The 15,067-nt window shown below is 36.4% G+C and overlaps 1 protein-coding gene across 1 annotated transcript in view; it reads left to right on the forward strand.

Annotated features, from left to right (window-relative positions):
- Positions 1 to 15,067, forward strand: part of LOC126174924 (glutamine-dependent NAD(+) synthetase) — a 239,696-nt gene that overhangs the window by 192,035 nt on the left and 32,594 nt on the right. The window lies entirely within an intron of this gene.

A 15,067-nucleotide genomic window follows, 5' to 3' on the forward strand; every position in this document is an offset into this window, starting at 1 on the left:
GACTCTGTCGTTGCTTTATCACATGGCCGATTGGTGTAACACTTATTTCATGGTTAAGTTGATGCATTGTTGTTGTTCTAACCAACACAGGTTTCTTGTCTGAAACTCGGCCATGGACTGACTGTCTCGAGACCAAAAATTGGGCCCTTATATACCCTCACAATAATAGGTGCTGAAACTACACATTGTTCGACATTTAATTTACAGAAATTATGATTAAAACTTACTTCATTCAATTAACTGAATACATAGAAAACTTCTTCATTTTGACAGTTTCTTGTAATACAAGAGTTAGGATAAATTATGTGTTTAAATGATGAAATTAACAGACTTTTGACAAAACTATTAATTACTTTGGAATTAATTAAGGTCTGGCTTTGCTAACATAGTTTTGAATAGGGCCAAATAGATCATTTAAGAATACTATTAGTTGTTCCACCAAATGTTTATAATTAGTACAGACTTTGTTTGTTTATAAGTCAACAATAGAATTTAAGTTATTACTGATTTCACCCTATATAAAAAGATACTAACTAGGAATAGTCGAAATAAATTAGAAAATCAATTAAATACATAAAACTAAGCACAAAATTAGATCTGGTGTTATATTCTTTAAAACTGAGGGCCAACTTTCTCTTTTATGAAAATGCAGATTATACTCTTGTATGTTAATGATAATTAGTCAAAAATGAAAAAAATGAATTTTAAGGAGGCAAATGGGAAAACAAGAGGGGAAATAAAAATATCAGAGCTCGCTTCGTCACATCACCCCCTCATTGGACCAGATAATTGCAGATAACTAACTGGGCAATTCAATGACTACCAGTGATCACAAAAATTGGGTTGAACAATGTACACACACAAAAAAATTACGTACGAAATCTTATCAAAACTATATTATACGTGTTTTTCCAAGTTTATACTTACATGGGCTGGCCATATGAAAATCCCCCATAAAAAAATATTTACATAAAGTGTACTGTACAATTGCACAGAATATCCACAAGCTGTATTTTTAATAGAAATTAGGCATCTTCATCATAAGTGATGTCCTTTTAGGGTAAGCAAAGATTACATTTTGAGATATATATCACTTTGTACAAGTCCTGTCTTGCTATACAAAATAAATCCTAATGGGCAGCAAAAAGTTTAATTACACTGCGCATTGTAGTTCACTTTTTTGACAGAAAATTTCACTTGCTCAATGTTTAGTATTTTTCACAAGCACTTTCACACTCTTAATGAGCTGTTACACATTTTCTCACCAAGTTGTCCACACCTTCAACAGGTCCAAGTGGCAGTTAGATGAAAGCAGGATATATTTGATACTTCTTTCACAAATATCGTTTTCTTGTTTTCTATTAATGCTTCAAAGCCAAACTCATTCAAACAACAAATTTTAAGGCCCCCAACCTCCTCAGAACAATGAGTTTAATTTCCAATATTGGCTAACAACAGAGGCAAAGTAGCAAGAAAAATCGCACTGGGAACAGAGTTTTAACTATGGCATGTTGTTTTTCGTTGATCAGGGCATTTGAATCAGTTATTGAAAACAGGTCTTTTACAAGTAGACCAAATGTGATCCATATTTGTACTACTAAGGATAAAAGAATATAACTGTCCATGTTAAGTCTTAATAATTTAAATGTATCAAATGTAGTTTAACATATGGGTTTTGTTATACCGGTGCAATGTACCCGGCATAATTACATTTGACACAGTACAGATATTGCACTATCTCAACCACCAAGTCCGTTCATTTGCCATAAACTGCTACATATGAAAAAGTCAGGCTTCCTTTTAATAATTTTACACATGTGGCATCTATTTCCCATCCTCCTTTTCGATCCAGACTTTGGGCAGGCATTGGCAAAGGTAAAAATAGATTTATATTCTTTTTATATTTTTTGCCCCTTTTTTAGTTATTCATTCAGAAGTGTCAATAAATTGTCTCAGATTTAGTTCCCAATGATTAGTAATGCTTCTTTGTATGATAAGTCTAAAAGCAGGGTACAACACATAATGGGATGTTGCAAGTTTTGCTTTCGTATCTAGTTCGCGGCACACTTTCTGTTTCATGCAAACCACACATCTGTGCATTAGCATACTTTTTCTGCGAATGTTCGCTCATGATAACAGCCGGAAAATGTCTCCCTGTGAATCTCAGAGGATTCTTGTCAACGTAGCCCCTTCCACTACCCACTTTTTTCCGTTCTGTAGCATATTTTTCTACAATCTCCCTTATGAGAGAAAGGTGAAACTCTGGGAGTGCCATTTTTTGCCCCATTACTGACTGGTGGAGAGCCTGAGCATTTAGAATGCACAAATCCAGAATGTGAAAAAAAAATATTTCTTGCACTATTTCACAGTCTTACGCCCTGATCTCACTGAGCTCAGTAACATGGCACAATGGTCAAATGCACCCTTACTCAAATTGTAATCTACAATACACTGTACTTTCTTTATTTTTTTTGCCAGTACTTCTGTCAGTCTTCTCTGTTTCAACCATTTGTGTTGTGTGACTTGTGGTCAACATGCACACCTCTCTCTTATCGCACCACTTGATAGCTAGGACCTTGTCAGTGGACTTAAACTTAGTTTCTCCTCATTTTAAGTTCTTCTGCAGTTTTGGCATGTTGCGCCTTTTCTTACGAACAGTGCTACATGTGGCTGTTCCATGGTTTTGAAGCCAGAGGAACAGGTCTGGGTTGGAGTAACAATTATCGACATACAGAATATGACCCTGTACCAAATGTGGTCCCATAAGAGTTGCCACTACATTGCCACTTTTTCTCTGTCTATACAATAAAATCCAAAATATACCCACTCTGACAGTCACACAGTACAAATGTCTTTATTCTAAATCTGTCCTTTGAACAGCAAGAGACTTTAATCTATACAAAGCTTGTGATGTGGGCGAAATTAATTATGAAACATTTTACGAACTTTGTCAACAATCGTCCTAATTTTAAATAGACTGTTGCCTCCAGTGCTCGTAGAGTTATCAGTGAGGTGTAACATTCTCAGATGTAGACAAAAACTATCTCAGGACATAATTTCGCTGAAAACTGGTGTGTTCAAAGGTAATTCTCTGGACTTAATTTGAACTTCTTAACATGTGCCATTAGAAGGCAAATAGAGACAAAACAATAAATTTCCTCAAGTGCACTCTTTTCCGAACCATTTCACTGTCACTTTTTGATTCCTTGCATTCAGAGGAACTGCTGATTATAATTCTTGCTCCCTCCTCTGATGTAAAGGACTGAGGACACTAGCTTCGAGATTAGTAGTAATAATAATAATAATAATAATAATAATAATAATAATAATAATAATGGTAATGGTAATGGTAATGGTAATGGTAATGGTAATGGTTTATTTGTCCATAATAACTTTTACAGTCGTGGACATAGTCGGTCAGTACATACATGAACAATAATAATAGTTTAGTAGCAGAAATAAAGTACATACAACATTAAAAATCCTTGATGGAGTACAAACATTTAGCAATAACAGCTGCTTTAATTTTATTTTAAATATGTTTCCTTTTAACATTTTTATGGTATTTGGCAGTCTGTTGTAAAAAAAATCTTTCAGCAGAAAATGGATTATGATCGGTTGCTTTTTTATTTCTGAATTGTGTGTGTTAATCCTCTTTCCTTTTATTATAACTATGGATATCACTATTTATTATACTGTGCTCCATATTTTCTTTTACAAACAGTATAGTCCTTAGAACATATAATGAATGCACTGTTAGTATATTATACTTTATGAAGTATTCTCTACAGGATTGACATTTACTAATATTCACTATTATCCTAATTGCTCTCTTCTGGACTCTAAAAGCCCTATCCATGTATACCGTTGGTGCCCTGCCCAAAATCTCAATACTGTATTGTAGGTGGGAGTGTATAATACCAAAATAGATTTGTCTTAAGACTGGTGACGCAATTATGCTAGAAAGGCGTTTTAGCAGGTAGGTATTACATGAGAGTTTTTTACACTTGTAGCTGATGAGCTCCTTCCATGTAAGATGTTCATCAACTATAATACCCAGGAATTTATGTTTATCAATTGTTTAAACTGATAACTCTGGCTCAGTATGCACTTGTTTTGATTTGTAATTTAGCATAAACTCCATTAGAATTGTCTCTTCCTTATTTAATGCCAGCTTATTTTTAGTCATATATTCTGTGATAAGGCTAGTGTTCTTCATATTATTTTCTACTGCTAGCTGTTTCGTAGGGCCCCAGCTTATGAAGGAGGTGTCGTTGGCATAATTCACAAGGTCTGCATTTTTTGGAATTATTATATCATTGATGTACACAATGAACAGAAAAGGCCCAATAATACTTCCCTGAGAGACCCCACAGTTAAGAATTTTATAAGATGATTTTACTGTTTGTATAAGTCCCCCAGTTGTATGATACAACTTAACACATTGTCTCCTGTCAGCAAGGTATGATCTTAACAAATCTAATGCCACTCCTCTGACCCCATAAGTTTCTAACTTATGTAGAAGAATGGAGTGATTTACAGTATCAAAAACCTTAGATAGGTCTAGAAAGGTGCCAATAACTTTGTTTCCATCGTCAAGTTTATTCAATACTGCTTGAATAAATGTGGCTATGGCTGTTATTGTAGACTTGCCCTTCCTGAAACCATGTTGAGAACTTTTTAATATATTGTACTTAGAGAAAAATGATTCCATTTGATCAAGAAATAGCCGTTCCAACAACTTACTAAGTTCTGATGTCAATGAAATAGGCCTATAATTTTGTACATCAGTAGTTTTTCCCTTTTTATGCACTGGTCTTATTTCAGTGACTTTTAACAAGTCAGGAAATGACCCCTGTCTGAAAGAGCTGTTTATTAAATGTTGCAGTGGCTAGCAACATCAGATAATTCAAACTCACTGTCACTCTTAGTGAGCATACCCAGGATTTCTTTATCTGTGCAACCACAGTGTTATGACATTTCTCACATAGAAAACAAGAAAACTAACGAAAACACAGGAATCGAAGTCTAATTCTGCAAAGAGGGAACACGGCAACAAACATATATGCACTCTAGAACCATACAGTCAGACCACCGGACAGCTACTGGATGAGCAGGATGGAAATACAGATGTGTGTGTTTACATGTCTGGAGCATTCAGTTAGCTGTGACTCGGCACGCCTAAACTCGTCCCTAGCAGTGGAAAGGCCAGTGGTGCAGTACGTGTCAACACATCCTTAGCGCTGTAGGGAAGACCCAAGGGCCGCACTCATACACGTCAGGTGCGCCAGGGGAACAGCGAGGCATGACAATTTAGCATGTCCCCAGCAGTCAGAGGGTTAATCAGCAAAATTACTGTTCTTCATCCCAGTATTACCACTTTAAGCTCATAATTCCTCAGAACGCAAATAGAAGTTTTCAGATAACCTATAGATCCAATGATGCAGCATTATAGTACCTCACTAAAATATTGCTCTTTCTATTAAACTCATTCTCAACTGCAGTGTCATGAATTGCACAATATACACAGTACCCAATGTTTCCTAGTTCAAAATTTAGATCCTCAATACAGTTACACCACATTTATTTGTATACAGTCATCTTTTTCATTACCTAATCATGTCTGTCAGCTGTATTATTTTATTTACCTCGTTAACTAGTGGAGTGCTTTCTCAAAAAATATCCCTACAGCAGAGACAGTCTCTCTAACCATTAATAGCTTAACATTATTCATTATTTTATTATTGCTTCATTATTTACACCTGCACTGCTTATCCAATGCAAAATTTATTCTACTGAAAAACACTCTACAGTAACAGATCCTTATGCTAAGGCAAACTTAACCCTCATTACTGATCAGACAAAATTATCACTCACAAAAACCATTATTTCAATGTATTCCATCAAATTCCTTAATATTCCAGCCTGAAGGGCGATATACATACAAATCTTGTTTATACATTCCATACATTACTCCAGGAAACTGTTTACAGTTGTAATTCCTTAATATTAGAAACCGCTGTACCATGACAAAGATAGTTATCTCCATATACTGATTGCCCTGAACACAAACACTTCTATTTTACCACAGTTAGTATTAAGATCTAGTATTCAAGATGGTTCTTACCATATATTGCCTCTGCTGATGCACCAAATTATATTAACTTCACACGAGCTGATTACTTCAGATGTTAATTATAGTCCACATATGTTGACACCTTTCATTGTCTGTTTACCTTACTTCTTTGACATAAATTCTTTTACTGTGGTGCTCATTTACTTTCTTCCAACCTCTTATGATTCTGTTACTTATAACTAACACAACATAATATCACATGAAACTCAAAGTAAAATATTTCTGATTCACTTAAAAACTACAGATAGGATAGGAGAAGAGTTTGACTGTCTCAGGTAACATGAAAAATGAGACAGACAGCTGGGGTAAGCATTAATGCCACATAATGAATCCAACACAGAATGTTGAACCCCCTATTTGCTATTTACATGAGAAATTAGTCTCAAACATTACTTCAGTGCTGAGTTTTTGAATCACTAAGCAATTGCACTCCAACAGCTGTCCTGCCAATTTCACAGTTAATAGTACCTCTCGTTTCACACTCTTTGATAGCTTACCAGTAGCACCAATAATTTTTATCCCAGAAACACGCATCACTACTATACCATCTGTGTTCTTAATAGATTCAAAAAATGCCTGTGAAATACTATTCAAATCACTACCACTGTCCAGTAAACACGTAACATGTATACCTTGTACATTTGCTGTTATTAAAGGGTGCCACACTTCCTTTTTACGTACCATGTGATCTTCTTCATACAACAAATCCTCATTAATCCTTTCCCTGGAAAAACTATCATCCTGCTTACCAAATTATGAGACACAGTCAAATGACAGATAGCATGGTTATATTCCTCATTACCACTCTCAAGCTCTAACTCTTCATTAGACTAAATGTTATCCTCCTCTATTCTTTTTTACTTAACAAATGGCCATCATTAACAATTATTAATTCAAATCCCTCATCCTCATCGCTACTGAATTTGTCACTGCTATCATCATTACCACTACTTTCAGAATCAGACCTACTGTAACTTTCACTGTCCTCAAATATTTGGCTAATTAGCTGATCCTTGTTTCCAGTATTAGACCGCAAAGCAAAACACCTGAATTCCTTATGTTCTTTTAAAAATTTAACATCCATTTTGACACTTTGGACATCCTGAGCAACAGCAACCCCCTCTGTTCCATCATTTGATTTTATTATAGTAAGTTCCTCGTCTCCTTTTATGGGATAAACATTGCTACCCACACCGTCATTCAACATCTCACTAGAATTAGTAATTACACTTGTCTTACTGCTATCATTTACATTACCCTTACTTGTGATTATACAGCAAATTTATATACAAATAGCTCTTCATCACTACCTGCTCTAGTGCAAGCCAAAACAGGTGCATTATCTAGTTTAAATGGTTTGATCCAGGATTAATCATCTCCTCCATCTATTTTACTTGAATTTCTCCTACCATTTCAGTGCCCATCTGGCTGTCCTCCACCCAACCATTCCTTGAATTTCTACTATAATTAGTCCTGTTCATCCTATTTACCTGAAATTCTCCCTCTGATACATTGTCATCAATATTCCTCCTACAATCTTCTATTGAGGGCTTCACCCTCTCCACTTTATCAACATAATTCAAGAAATCACTAATATTACCCCTAGGGGCAGGTACAAACAATTCTCTTAACTTTCTGAGGCAACTTAGTTTCTAAACCCATAATTACTGATTCACTACCTAGCTCTTTGTCAAAATATTTCAGTTTGTTTATCCAAAGCTGACAGAAACCTTTCACAGTACCCTTCCTGGAGTCAGATCTCTCTCCTCCCCAAAATTCACTCAAAATCGTCTGCTGCTTTTCTTTGGACCAATGTTCATCTAAAAAAGCTTTCTCAAAGCTTTGCCACGAAGTACAACTATCAGCTACCTGAGCTGCCCATCCATAAGCACCCCCCTTCAAAAACCCTCTCACAAATGACATTTTCTCTTTGTCATTCCATGTTTCAGGCAAATCATTTAATTCTCTAATGAAATCCAGTGGATGCACTTCCCCATATGGTTCAAAATTATCAAATTTCTTACAACTAACAAATGAAGGACTGTTTGGGACACTACATACTCTATGCTTTTGTTTTTGTACCTCTTCCATCTTTTCCTCCATTTCAGCCAATTTGGAATCTACATTTTTATTTACTTTTAGCAGTTTTTCCTCTACCACTACTGCACATGTGGTTTCCACTTCCATTTCAAAATCGTTTTTAATTTCTTCGATTTGGTTCTCGAGTTTAACCCTATTTTCAGCAGAAAATTTCCTGGCTGCTTTGACTTCATCTTTACACTTTTTTTTTAAAAGCCTTCACCGTCTTACTGTAGTCATCACAAAGCTTCTTTCTCTCTTCTACACATTTACTACTCATTAATGTTAATTTCTCATTAGTGTTATGCACTACTTTCTTTATCTTTCCATCACAATCTTTATCTTCTGCTTCAACCTTGTTCTTTAATTCTAAAAGATTAGAGCTGACTACCTGAATCTCCTTTTTAATTTTTTTCTTCAGTTCATCCTTCAAGCTAACCATGTCAGTTCTAATGCTATCAGTTTTCTTCTCCGCCCTGTTAATGTCTTCTTTCATCCTACTTTCCACCCTAATAATGTCTTCTTTCATACACATACTATTCAAACTACTCATAATTTGCCTTACAGTCACCTCCACTTTTCCGTCTGCCATAAACTTTTGCTACTAGATTCCTCCTCCTCAACCTTAACAATCTCGTCCACTTCAGTACTGTTTTCATCCCCTTTGCTCTTTAATAGGGCTTTCATCCCCATCATTCAAAGGTACATTCACATCTGACTTAAAACCACTATTGTCAACAGAACCAGTCCCCATTATATCTTTCTGTTCATTTAAAAACTTAACCTCCACAGCTTCATTACCAATTTTCGAATCTCTTTCCAGTTGTCCATTCTCGTCCATCACACTGCCGTGTTCGTTAATGCCACTCATTATGTATCACTTAATATAAAACGGCTTTTGCTATGAAATTACCTTATTGTCCTTCACTCATCTCCTGTTGTTGCTGTTGCTGCTGCTGCGGTTGTCATCTCGATTTGACTGGTGCACAGCTGATGCAAGTTGTAATTTTCTATGTGAGGTGTCTTGTTTATCCCAGTCAGCTGTGCTGATTGGCTGCTGGCCTACTGTGGCTATGAAACCCAAGTGCTGATTGGCTGTTGCACCACTGCACTGTAAACCGCTCTTGAGTTCACTGTTCAAAGTTAGCGAGTCCTAGTTTGTTGTGCCCACATGCAATATTCCTCAGCTGGGGTACTGTAGCATTACGAGTCAAGATAGCTGTAACGGAAATTGAATAGTGGAAAGTTATCATTAAAAACGCACGCCGCGCGATTTGTGACGATTTGGTTGGTCACAATAGTAGTAACATGCTTTTGAATACAATTAAAATATAACGGCGATACCTGTTTAGTGTTATTGGAAATAATATGTAGTAAATTAATGAGTAAGGTAGCCAATCCTATAAGAAGAGGTGAAATTGGGCATATTAAGGTGTTTTGCTTCATGTCGACTAAGCCGATTATACGGTGTCTTTTTTTCCTTTACTCTTAGAAAGAAAACAAATAAGTAACGAAGTGCTAATCGTGCGTTGTGAAAAATATAGGGGCGAATTTTAAATAGCTACAGTGTATAGTCAGACTAACAAATGGACATTCAGTTACGCGAAATAGCGGACAGCGAAGTGTGGTCATTAAATTGAGTACACCTACAGGGCGGTCAATTCCGGGATAAGTCTATTCGCATCTCACGAGGGCCGCGGTATTGAGACCGTTTTTTTTTTTTTTTCTTATTATATCACGGAGAGCGGGCTTCAATTTATAAAAAGGAGAAAAGCTGTATCATTATCATTGACTGTTGGTGTTAAGCAACCAAAACTGTTCATCAAAGGGTTTCGGTGAATGAGTGGTGAATGCGAAATGAAACTGTGAACGAAGTTATATTAAATAAAGCAGAAGAGACAAGACAGTTTGGTCGTATCTGTTATTATTCCATCAACCGTAACATTTCTTCTCGTTGTACGAAGCCTTTATAGACGATCGTTATGACAATTTGCTTTGAAGGGATCTCGTTACGAGTTAAGTTTTGGGGACCTGGTCAACAAGGGATAGTTCGTAGATCTTAACTACGGCAGCTATTCTGGAATCAGGTGCTACCGTGACCGTTGTGTGTTGTCAATGGCTTATCTCATGCTCTAAGATCGACGCGCCTTTCCTCTTGGTATAACGGTGTCTCACGGTAACAACGACAACACCGACGGCGAAGGAAGATACGGTAGAAGTGGCGCCACAACGTGCGGCTCGATCGAGGAGGATTGCTGCATCGAGTCGAGTGTCATCCGGATTCACGAACCCTAGAGTTGGAAAATATTGTAGCAGCCAGTGAGTCTGTCCAATGAAAGAGGTATTCTTCAATAATCGCTAAAAGTGAGCAATACTACCAGGTATGATTAAAATAACTGTATAATTAAAAAAAAAAAAAAAGAAGTTGAGACTTGTGATTTCGCTAGATAAATATATATAAATACATAGTGAAAATAAGTGTATGTCTTGGTAGTGAATAATCATGTCAAAACGAACGAAAAGAATACATGATATTGTGCAGTTGAGTAGAGTAATGAGTAGAGAGAGAGAGGAAAGTGAAGAGGATATGGATGATACATCCCATGAGCTCAATCTGGGACAGGAGACATGTACAGATAATAATACAGTTATTGATTTAGAGCCGTTAGGAGATTCAAATACAATGATAAGTAAGGTAAGCAGCATGGAAGAACATAAAGATCTTGAGGTTTCGGAAGTAGATCAGCAAGTTGATCCTCAAAATGGAAATATTAATCAAAAAATGTTTGATATGCTGGTATCAATAAATACTCAAATGGGTGTAATGAATGGAAGACTTGGTTCACTAGAAAAAGATAATAAGCAATTAAAAGAGGACAATCAAAAGTTAAACGAAAAATTTGAGGCCAAATTTGGTTCATTAGAAGTTAAAATGGATTCTTTGGAAAGCAAACTGAACACCTTTGATTATAAACTGGAAAATACTAAGAAAGAATTAAAGGCGGACTGGGAGACTCAATTAAATGCGAAATTTGGAGAACTAGCTGTAGAGTTTTCTAACACCTTAGAAAGGCAATATAATAATTTAATGGGAAAACTTCATGACGTAGAAAAGAAATATGAGGTAGTTTTGAAGAGTTATGATGGCCTGTCCAATAGGATGGTTAAGTGTGAAAGCAGCTGTTTCAATGCTAGCGCACAGATAGAAGAGCTTTCGAAACAAATAGTCGAGTTTGAGTCCGATGCTCGTAAGGGGATTGACAAGTATTTAGTAGATCAAACTAAAAGACTTGACGAAGATCTATCTGAATGGATAGAAATAAAAGGAAATGAAATTGTAGACAAGGTTAAGACTACTATTGGATCCCAGCCAAATGAAAATATCAATGAGCACCTAAGTAGAAATGATGAATTAATTAAGCTCTTCACTAGCGAAATTCAGAAAATAAAAGAGAAAATAGTTGATGAGTTACCTATATGGCAAAGGGAAACCAATCATAAATTGGCGGAGTTAGAACAAAAGTCATCACAAAATCTGTTGACAGAGGACGAACGTTTGGAGAATAGGTCGAAATACAACCGAACATGTGAAAATACGAAGTACAATTGTGGTGAAAATTTGCATTGGGAAGTTGATGATTCGGTTGGTAAAGATGATGATTCTTTTGGTCAGCGAGGATATTTGTCTTCTTTAAAGGTGGAGAACAGCATTTTTAAAAGTAGACAATTCCCAACATTCTCCACTGAAAAGAACAACCTGCATCCGAAAATCTTTATCAATAATTTCAAAAGAATATTTCCACGTCGCTGGTCAGAACACGACCGACTTCAATTTATAGTATCCTAAATTACCGGAGAAGCCGCATTATGGGCCGCTGAAGTAAGTGAAAGTTGCCATACTTGCGCTGAGTTTGAACAACTTTTTTTGGCTAAATACTGGTCGTCGAGTAAACAAGAGAAATTAAGAAAAGAGGTTTACCAACCTGAGTATTTTAACAGTAAAAGGAGTACTTTAAGGCAATATTTTGAAAAGTACATAAATAAGACACGTAATTGCAGTGATCCAATTTCTCACAAGGAAGTGATCATAATTTTGAAGGGAAGGTTGCCCATAAATATACGTGAAAAGTTAATAAATGTTCCTGACCACGATGTAGAACAGTTCTTGACGGTGATTGACTCTATAGATATGATTATGGAAGACGCAAGACAAATGAGTGGTAATCAAATGTCGACTCACACTCATAGTAATACGAATAATTATAATAATAATAATAATAATTTAACGTATGATAATAATAATACCGAAAACCAGGTCAAACCCGCATCACAGGAGCGTGAACAATCTTCATCCTATGGTTGCAATAAAAACAATGATTATAATAAATATAGAAAAGATACTTACTGTGCTAGAGGTAAACCTCGATATGGTGACGCGAATGTGCGTAGTAGTGATAGTAATAAGAGTAACAGGTACCCAAGTGATGATCCCAATTGTATTCGACCTTGGGAAGATAATTCGAAGCATAATGTTCATCAGCAGGATGGAACAAATGCCTCGAGTCCTCATCCAGCACAAGGAGTTATACCAATGGGCGAAGGAGCCTCCAATGTGCGACGGGGTGAATACCATAACTCGGATCATACTGTACGGATTGTGGAAGTTCATGAACCCCCACCGATGACTCAACAAGATAGATTAAACTAATACCAGTCACCAAATGCCTTCCTAGGATGACTGGAAAGGAGAAGGAAGGCAGGCATCAATTTGAACTGAGAGTATTAAGGTACAATAATGATCAGGATATAAGGAATGAATTAATTGAAGAAAAACCTGAAGTTTCTAATAAATGTGGACAAATTTTACAGGCAATAATTCCAAAAAGTATAAATAATGTTGATGTTGAAATATTAATTGACACTGGAGCAACTATTAGTGTCATGACGCTGGACTGTTTAAAACAGATAAGCCGAGGGCTAAAAATACCCACTTTTCCTATCACAGGATGTACCGTGTCTGGCGCGTTCAGCGCAAAAATGCAAAAAGTTGTGAAACAGGTACGTGTCGACGTTACAATACAGGGGGCTCAAATAGAAAGTACATTCCTGGTTGTTCCTAAAATGACAGTACCATGTATCTGGGGTTTGGATTTTTTATGTGAGACCGGTGCAATCATTAATTTAGAGAAAGGTGAATGTATATTTAATTCCAATGGTAATGTTTTGACAGCCACCCTGAGAAAGGGCCGCGTAATTCCAAATCAGTTGTGTATGAATCTAATGGTAAAATATGTCAGTATTGATGATGAAAATGTGTATGATATATGCCTTATTGAATGTTCTGAAGAAATGATTGATAAAATGTCATTGCAGGAAAAGGTGTTAGAATCAGAATATTTATCTGTTATCCAAAGGGACGAACTGTACTACTTGTTGGAAGCATCTCAGTCGATTTTTAGTAAACGTCCGGGTATAATAAAAGACTTTGAATTCCATATAAAGACGTATGCACATAAACCCTTTTGTCATACTTCCTATTCTATCCCATGGACAAAGAAAGAAGTAGTCAGAAAGGAAATCAATAAAATGTTAGAATGGGGTATTATTGAGCCCTCAGATTCCGAATATTGTAACCCTCTTGTGGCGGTAATTAAACCCAATGGTGACATCAGATTGGTGTTGGGTGCCAGAGAGATCAATAAGATCATTATACCTGTACAAACGCGACCGGAGAACCTAGAAGAGTTAGTACAAAAGTTTTATGGTGCCCGCTTCTTAACTTCTTTGGATATGCGTAGTTCATATTGGCAAACTAGAATATCGAAAGAATCTAGAAAATATACTGCATTCATTTTTCTGGGCCGAAGTTACCAGTTTACCGTCATGCCATTTGGGTTGAAAATAAGCGGTGGTGTTTTCATATCGGCATTAGATACCGTACTGGGCAGAGACCTTTTGAATGAAGTTACGTTATATGTGGATGATTTGCTAATTGCTTCTGAAACTTGGGAGGAACATTTGGACTTATTAAGAAGAGTTTTTGCGAAATTTTTGGAATACGGAGTTACTGTAAATTTGAGCAAATCCAAGTTTGCTCATAACCAATTGAAATTTCTTGGACATATAATCACTCCTGAAGGGATAAAACCAAATCCTAAAAAGATGGATGCGATTAACAGATGTGATTATCCAAAAAATAGGACGGAATTAAAGTCATTTATCGGCATAGTTTCATTTTTTCGACGATTTTTACCCAATCAGTTAGGAAGCCAAGACTGTTTGTTACGGCTGTTAAGAAAAAATGTCATGTGGGAGTGGAACTCCGAATGCACGCAAGCTTTTGATAACATCCGCAATGCTTTGACTAATGCTCCACTGTTACATCATCCGAGACTTGATCAAGATTTTTATATTGCTGCGGATGCTTCTGAAACAGGATTGGGTGCCACTCTTTTCCAGATGGACAATCCAGAAGATATCAGTACCATCAAAATAATTGGGTTTGCCAGCAGAACACTCTCTAGCTGTGAACGTGCCTATTGTACTACTGAATTGGAAGTACTGGCCGTGGTCTGGTCCCTTAGAAAGTTTCGCTATTTTGTATATGGAAAGAAGATCATTGTATTCTGTGACCACAAAGCTTTATCATTTATTTTAACAGGAAGGATGTTCCATTCACGTTTAACCCGGTGGGCCTTGCTACTGCAAGAATATGATATTACACTCAAATACATCAGAGGGAAAGACAACATCATAGCCGATGCTCTTTCAAGACTACCGAAAAGAAAGAATGACGACGAGTGTGAAGAACGGACTATTGACTTTAAAGTCATGAATTTATCAAGGCAATAT

Source organism: Schistocerca cancellata, chromosome 3 (genome assembly GCF_023864275.1).
Source record: "Schistocerca cancellata isolate TAMUIC-IGC-003103 chromosome 3, iqSchCanc2.1, whole genome shotgun sequence".
Classification (NCBI taxonomy): domain Eukaryota; kingdom Metazoa; phylum Arthropoda; class Insecta; order Orthoptera; family Acrididae; genus Schistocerca; species Schistocerca cancellata.